This window comes from Vicia villosa, linkage group LG1, assembly GCF_029867415.1.
Source record: "Vicia villosa cultivar HV-30 ecotype Madison, WI linkage group LG1, Vvil1.0, whole genome shotgun sequence".
NCBI classification, from domain to species: Eukaryota; Viridiplantae; Streptophyta; class Magnoliopsida; order Fabales; family Fabaceae; genus Vicia; species Vicia villosa.
In genome coordinates, this window is record NC_081180.1 from 221,260,853 (window position 1) to 221,269,771 (window position 8,919).

General features: G+C 38.3%; 1 non-coding gene across 1 annotated transcript; it reads left to right on the top strand.

The window, feature by feature from the left end:
* The first annotated feature begins 384 nt into the window (after positions 1-384).
* Positions 385-491, top strand: LOC131645369 (small nucleolar RNA R71). Its single transcript, XR_009296997.1, has one exon. It is a non-coding gene; the product is annotated as a small nucleolar RNA R71 (small nucleolar RNA).
* Positions 492-8,919: the final 8,428 nt, after the last annotated feature.

Here is an 8,919-nt window from a genome sequence, read left to right on the forward strand (position 1 = left end):
TGATCAGATGGGACTCCAGTCAAGAGTTGACATTCAGCAACTACATGCCCAGTCAATCCACAAATCTCGCAGTTAGGTGCTACAGCGGCAGCGGTGGCTGAAGGAGTGATGGTCAAATTCTCAATCTTTTGAGTTAAAGCGTCTACTTTAGCGTTAACGCGGTCTATACCACTAATTTCGTACATTCCTCCTTTGGTTTGGGCTTTCTCTAGAGCGGCGCGTTCTCCTCCCCATTGGTAATGGTTTTGTGCCATGTTCTCTATGAGTTTGTATGCTTCATCATGGGGTTTGTCCATTAATGCTCCGCCAGCAGCGGCATCTATAGTCATTTTAGTGTTATATAAGAGACCACCATAAAAGGTATGGATGATCAGCCATGGTTCGAGTCCATGATGAGGGCATATTCTAAGCATGTCCTTGTAACGTTCCCAAGCTTCGAAAAGCGATTCGTTATCTTTCTGGGTAAATCCGTTGATTTGACCTCTAAGCATAGCAGTTTTGCTAGGCAGAAAGTATCTTGCTAAGAATACTCTCTTCAATTCGTCCCACGTAGTTATGGAATTGGAAGGCAGGGATTGAAGCCACGCTCTCGCTCTATCTCTCAAGGAGAAAGGGAAAAGGCGTAATCGAATAGCTTCGGAACTAACGTTGTTGGCTTTGATAGTGTCGGCGTATTGCACGAACACAGATAAATGGAGATTGGGGTCGTCTACAGGGCTTCCAGAGAATTGATTCTGTTGAACAGCTTGGACCAGTGAAGGTTTCAGTTCGAAATTGTTCGCTTCAATCGCAGGTGGTGCGATACTTGAATGCGGTTCAGCGCGTGAAGGAGCGGCATAGTCTCTAAGAGGACGAATAGCAGCCATCTCTAACTTCGGGGTGATTTGATTGATTTGATCAGTAAAATTCAATTCCTGATTAATCGGAATTTCTGCTACTTCGGGAAGGTTGCGAGCTCGACGTTTAACGTTAATGAAACGTTCGATCTCGTTAATTCGTTGTATTAAGTCTCCTCCTTGTGAACGAGTATTTGGCATACAATCGTTCAAAAAGAAAGGGAAGAATTTTCCTAGTCTCTACGGTGTAACAGTGAGTTACGATATCGACTTAAATAGTCCCCGGCAACGGCGCCAAAAACTTGATCGCGACTTTACGTGTCTATAAATCTGATAACTGCAAGTGCACAGTCGTGTCGTGTAGTTTTAAAAGATATCGAATCCACAGGGACTATGAATCGATCTACCGTTATCTAAGGTTACTATGTAAAGCTAGGAGTACTAAAATTTTCGATTGTTCCTAAGGGAAAGTGATTGTGAGAAAATAAAGAATAATAATAAAAGACAGGTGTCAGTATGTATTTCGTTTAACTAAAGGCAATCCGAAGGTTCTTTGGCTTTTGCATAATTAAATTAAAAATCTTTACTAATTCCAGTTGATTAAAAATCCTCGTCTCAAACTTTCGCTCTGTTGATTCAGACTACTATCCTAATCCTAATGTACGCTTTCGCCATCCCATTAGATTTTAGAAGAGCTTTTTGGAAACAATGTAATTAATAAAATGCCTATTTTACGAGGTTGTTATCTATTTAAATCTCCTAATCTCAAACTTTCGCTCTGTTGACTCGGAACATGCTAATATCCCTAACGTACGCTTTCGCCATCCCGCTCGAGTGTAAAAACAATTTTTGAAAATAAATAAGTTCCAATCAGTTTTAATACGCTTTCGCCGTCCTTAAAACTAATGTCCTATGTCTACTATCCAGTTAAAGATCTCAAACTTTCGCTCTATTGATTTTAACCTTTGACCGTCCTAATCCCTCAAACTTTCGCTCTATTGGTTTTAAGACTTACTAATTAAACTAGACATATAAACCAAAAATAAGTGATAATTAATAAAACATAATTTAAGCCAATTTATTTCGGATCCCTATGGTTAACTTACTTTACATACCGACACCTTTAGTAATTTAGCCAGACATATTAATACGGTTAAACATGCATATATTAGTTCGGTTCATAATAATAAGCATATTAAATGGCATATAATATATCATGCAAATAATCAATATAAATAAGGCGGTAAATAAAAAACCTGAATTAAAATAAATCTGGATTGAATTGAATCTTGAAGTACTCGAACTTCCACCACAGGTTGGCTGGATCGTTCTTCGGAATTTAAATGGCAGAAAATAAAAACAAGGAAAATAAAGCGATAAATCTAACGTAAGGCTAGATCTATGAAAAGTTCACAACAATTTCCAGTGTAGAAATCGTTGTGAGAAAATAGACGGTTAAATGAAGACAGAATAAAGAAAAATAGTTCGCGGTACAATTTCGGCAGCACTTCGTTGGCAGGAAATCGGACCGTTTGGACTGAAGTGGCTGCCTCTATTTATAGGTGAGGCTTTGCAGTTGCTTTGCGTGAAAAACGGGACTTTTTTGCAGACCGGGACTTGGAGACGTGCGTCTCCTATTCTTCAGGGAGACTGGGTACGTGACTTGAGACGTGCGTCTCAAGTGGAGAAGATGTAGGAACATGGAGACGTGCGTCTCCCTTTGCTGACGTGGCATAGAGGATGTGGAGACGTGCGTCTCCACTTGCTGGGCAGGTTTGGGCCACGCAATTTTGTTCCTTTGTGGGCTGGTTCGTCTCTTTTGGGCCTTTTGGGTCCTAATTGCACCCCTCTTTAGTTTCAGCACCCCTTTTCGTCTTTTAAGCATAAATATTGGTCATTTAAGCTCGATTTTCTTTCCTTTTCGCAAATAGTCGGAATTGAAGTGTAAAACCTGAAACAAAGCAAATACACGCGTAATATCATAATAAATTGACATAATAAATGGAAAATGCTATAAATATCTATGGTTTTTAGGCTAAATATACGATATAAAATCGTGTTATCAGGATGATGATTGGTATAGCTCATATATGATATATGGAATGTGTTTGGATGATTAACTTGGACAGATATGGGCTGGTGTGAATTTTGGCATGATAAGGCTCTCTTTATGCAAACATGGTGGTTGAAGAGTGATTCTGAGATTTAGGTGTTTTTGGGGTGTGTGGATGGATCAAACACATCACATTTGATGTTTATGAGATGTTAGAACCCTCACTTTGGTCAGAACTTCAAAGGTTTAGAGGTTGAGAATTTCACCTCTTTGAAACTTAAGAAACTTGCATTCTAAGAAAGAAGAGAGAAAACCTATAATTGTGAGGTTTTGGTGTGAATTGAAGAGTGATTTGAACCTCTATTTATAGGCCAAAGTTTCTGAATACAAAGCTCTTGCAAGTTGATCAAGAATGATGACTTGGCTTAAGAGATAAAATGGCATCTTTTGCATTTAATGCATATGGTTAAAAGTAACTAAACCATGGTTAATTTCCAAGCTTCTTATCCTCTTCCATTCTTATCTTCAAATCAGAAAATATCATTCAATCATTGCTTCTATGCATCATTGCTTGGATTATAGGTCATGTAGTCTTGAAACTTAGTGAAAAATGGTGAAAATTCAAGTGAAAAAGTTCACTAATGTCAAAATTCAAAACCATGGCTACACTCCATATTTTTTCATGCTCTTGGACATTTTGGAAAGCTCATATTACACACTTCAAAACCCTAGTTGAAAGTTTCTTCAAGACCTTTAAGGAAATGGGTGAAAAAGATCTATGAACTTTGAGAAAAATGAAGTTTTAAGTGAAGTTTTCAAAAAGTACCAACTTTGAAGCACCATATCTCTTAAATGATTGATCTTATGGAAAAAATTTATATGTGTCAAAGTTGTTTATTGGATCAAAATCTACAACTTTCATGTTGGAAGTTTTTTTCAGTTTGTAGGTGAAATTTTGAGAAATTCCCTTCCAAAGTTTGGAAAAAACCATTGAAAAACACTTAGAAAATTTTCTAAGTATGGAAAGTCAAACTTTGACTTTTTGATTCTTGATTGATTTTCTTGATTTTTCTTGATCAAATGACTTCATATATCATATATTGATAATTTAAAACTTCAAAAGTCATGGTTGACCAAAATTCCCCAAAAGTCAATGGTGATCTTGTACAGTTGACTTTTTCAGACGAATCGCGTTTCTGGAGATTTCAAATGAACCAAGCTATCCTTATCAAATGAATGGTATGAATGAATCACATTGAGACATTAGAGGATATTGAACCATAGTTTGAGTTGTGACACCATGTCCTGATTAAAAAGTCAGTTGTTCAGATGAATTAGGTCAAAAAACCCTAATTGTCGACCTGATGAAATTGATGACTGTAGGTCTTGAATTGAGGTGTAATTTCCATTGTATGTTGTCATAGGGATTATTTGAGGATGATTGAAACCTTTGATTGACTTCCTGGAGATTTTTAGGGTTTCCCAAATGTGATCCCTGATTTTGGTCCCTGATAATTCAAAACCCTGATCTGAGGATTTGTCTGATCAATCTTTGTGTAGGAGATGTCTTGAGCTAATGGATTAGGTCAAAATGATGTACTTGGGGTCTTGAGGTCATGTCCCAAGTCATTATGTCAAATTCTGAGTAAAAGTCAAGAGTATGTTGTCTTCAGTCAAAACCCTAATTCAGTCGATTCAGAGCCTTTGAGCTTGTTGAAATGAATCTTTGAGGACCAAATGTTGATTGTTGATGAAGATGATTCATTTGAAATGAAGGGAGAACAAAACCCTAATTGATTGTTACTTGTACTGATGAGTGATTTCCTGATCAAATCCTGCTGAGTCACAAGTAGCAAACACAAGCTATGCAATTTGTTAGAGATGCAAATGATGCATATGCAATGATATGAGGTGGTATCTTAGGTCAAAAATTGGGGTATGACAGATAGAAGCTATCGCCTCTCCTACAAACGATACACGAGTCGTCACTAAACTCTTTAAAAACGTCATCTTTCCTAGGTTCGGTGTACCAAGATTGGTAATTAGTGATGGTGGTTCCCATTTCATTTCAAGAATACTTGAGAAACTCCTTCGAAAATATGGAGTAAATCATCGAATAGCCACACCATACCATCCACAAACAAGCGGTCAAGTAGAAGTATCTAACCGCGAAATAAAACAAATATTGGAGAAAACTGTTGCTATATCAAGGAAAGATTGGTCAACCAAGCTAAACGAAGCTTTATGGGCTTATAGGACAGCTTTCAAAACTCCAATAGGAACTACCCCATTCAAACTCGTTTATGGAAAATCATGCCACCTACCGGTAGAGTTAGAACATAAAGCCTACTGGGCTATTAAGAACTTAAACCTAAACTACACTGCCGCTGGCGAGAAACGACTTCTAGACATAAACGAATTAGAAGAACTTAGACAAGACGCTTACGAAAACGCCAAAATCTATAAAGAGCGAACGAAAAAATGGCACGACAAGCGTATATCTAGGAAAAATTTTAGCATAGGCGATAAAGTGCTTTTATTTAATTCTAGACTAAAATTATTTCCTGGCAAGTTACGATCTAGATGGTCTAGCGCTTTCGAAATAACTAACATATTTGCGAATGGAGCGATAGAAATCAAAGGAGAAACCGTCAAACCTTTTGTCGTAAATGGGCAACGTCTTAAGTATTACCATCATCTCGAATACGATGAAAACATCGAAATTTTTAAACTTGACGAACTGCCCGCTCTTTCGAAAAAATAGTTTTCTATTTTAAAATCGTCGAGCTTACGACATTAAACAAAGCGCTTGGTGGGAGACAACCCACATTTATTTATTCTTTTTATTTTTATTTTATTTTAATTTTAAAATTTTAATTTTTAATTTTCATTTAACTATTCTATTTTTAATCATTCTAGATTTTAATTTTCTTATTATTTTTCATACATCTTATAATAACTATTATAATTATAGCCGCTTTCTTCATTCGAGAAAATACTTCCTTTTTATAATTATAATTATTATTATAACTTGTTTTATTTAATTTTATTTTTAAAATTAACACTAGCCTAGTTCTAACTTAATCTCAATATTTTCAACTTCTAGGTTTTTCATTTAACTACTAACTACGATGCAAGAAGTTGACAATATGGAAGTTGTGTTCCGTGGTAGAGGACAAGAAGCAAGATTTAACAAGCTGGCTGAAAGACACATGGAATTGACTTGCTATCCTCACCAACCAACTATGGTGAAGCTTGGTATCGAAGAAAGCATCCTACACCTGCTTAACCAAATCGGTTGGACTGGTTCTCACTTGTTCCGCAAGTTTAGCACTTATCGGAAGCTCACCCTGGAATTCTTGAGCTCCCTGACCTATCTTCCAAACTGTGGACAAGGGCTGAAAAAAGGAGTTATTCTCTTTATACTCTTTGGTATGGAGTTTAATTTCTGCATCCGAGACTTTGCTGAAATGTTAGAACTACCTCATGGACCTGATGCATACGCCCAAGTAGCTGAAGAAAATCTTCCATACTGGGAGTTGGAAAAATACTGGGGCAAGATCACTGGAAACGACAACCCTGAAGAGAATGAATTTCAATCTGAGAACATCCACAATCCTGCTTTCCGCTACTTTCACAAGATCCTCGCTCACTATATTTTTGGCAAGCCTGATAATGTCACTGAAGTTACTAGAGAAGAGCTGTTCATCATGTTTTGTACATCTCAGAATCGCCCGGTCAATGCCATCGCATTCATGCTAACAAACTTCGAACGCATCACGCAAGACAAAGTTTCACCCATTAGGATCGGCGGATTCGTCACTATGATTGCTAATGCCATAGGAATGAGAGTGCCTTTGCTTAGATTGACACCTTTTGGTACCCATACCTCTATGGACATCAATTTCTGCTTTAATCGAGGTATCATCGGTAACCTTGGACCTGATCGTTTTGAATTGCTCATTGACAACAAAGTTTGGTATCAGTTCACCTTACCGAATCCTAGGACGAGTGTGCACAACCCTACCAACTGGCTTTACTATGGTCAGATTCCTGAGAGAGAGCCATCACCTGAAACTCCTCAAGCTTATGAACATTTTGATGAGGAAATGCCTGCATCTGATTCTGAACCTGAAACACCTCCTGGTTATTATGAACCTCTTCCTGTTGATGAACCCATTCCTGATTACGAACCTCTTCCTATTGATGAACCTATATCTGAGTATGAGCCTGAAACTCGTTCTGAAAATTCTGTTGATGACTACACTGTTGATATGACTGATGTCGAGGTCGAGCAACAACAACCCGCTACATCTACCGCATCGGTGAATCAAAGAATGCCTAATCTGAATACGCACGAGCAAGCCATCACTGCGCTACAACAAGATGTACAACATGTGCGCAACGAGCTACACACTTTGCAAATGCATTTCTTCGATTTTATCGACACCGTAAATGCTCAGTTCGACGAAGTTTTCAAACACATTCAGTCTAATCAGAACAACAATAGACGTGGCTAGATGTTACCGTATTAGACTATTAGATTTTATTTCTAGTTTTAGCAATTTCTTTTCCTAGTTTAGATTTTCATTTTTCTGCACTTTTACATTCTGCTTATGTTAACACTCAGTACTGGTTTAATATTCAATGCAAATTTCTTTTGATTACTGTTACTGTGTTATGTTACACTGCTATTGACTGCTATATATATACTTCCCTATAATTTTTTGCTGTTAATAGTATTAAAATCCGACACTGTTATGAACTGATGGACAATATTAATGGTATCTGTCAGTACTGTCTGGTCACTTGCATGCGTGACCCACCTGCCTACAACAGGAGACGCACGTCTCCATCTGTGTGGGGCCAGCTGACACGAACCAAAGGAACAGGAGACGCACGTCTCCATGCTCTGCCCCAGCAGACTGGCTGCCTGAGACGCACGTCTCCCAAGGCCAGCAGTCTGTTTGACCACGCAGACCACTCTCTTTCCCTCTTGAATTTTGAATTTGAATTTCAAAATTCATCTTTCAATCTTCTTCATTCTTCCCCTATTTATTCCATTTAAACTCCATTAACCTCATTCATCCTCCATCATTCACCTCTTAAACTCCATTCATTTCCCACTTTTCTATTCTATTCAAACTTCAAACACCACCATTAATCCATTTTAATTCTCCATTAACCACCCCATTTTCAAACCTCACTATAAAACCACACCACCACCACTCTTCTTCTTCACAACTTTCATACCATTCTCTATTTCTCCTACACTTCATCTCTATTTTTCATTTCCACACTCACCATGCCTCCACGTTCATTAATCCGTAGTGAGCGTCCCGAGAGACCACCTCCCGACCTTTCAAACATTATCTTCCGAGATGATGACAATGATGCTCAACGAACTAAATATGTCGCCTTCTACGAACGTTCGGTTGTTCCCACAAAATTTGTGAACACCGAGTGTCTAGAAACTTTGGGTCTCATTGATGGTGTCACCCGTTTGCTCACTAAATCTAGCCTCCACCATCTTTGTACCGAACCCGTACCTACTTATGAGCCGCTCGTCTTAGAATTTTTGAGCTCCTTCAACTACGACACTCCCTCTAATCAACCACTCTCAACCGGTAGCATCCAATTTCGGATGTTCAACCGTGAATATGCTCTAGATCAAGATGTCGTAGCTTCATATTTGCATTTCAATCATGCACCAATTGCTCACCGCTCAATCTTTCAAGAACTCAATGGTCGATCCTGGGAGGATCTCGCTTTTGAATTTTGGTTCCATCTCACTGGAGAAACCCCTACCGGTTGGAGAGCTCTCCATGCTTCTCACATTCAAAACCCCGCTATACGTTATTTTCAACGTGTTTTGGGGCATATTATTTTTGCGAGATCTAACAACCACAAGGTAAACCAAAATGAATTATTTTTCCTTTACTGTGCGCTTAACAATATCCGTTTCAATGCCGCACCGTTTATGTTCCAACACATCCAAGGCTTAGTCAACGCCCCCGCTACGAACCCATT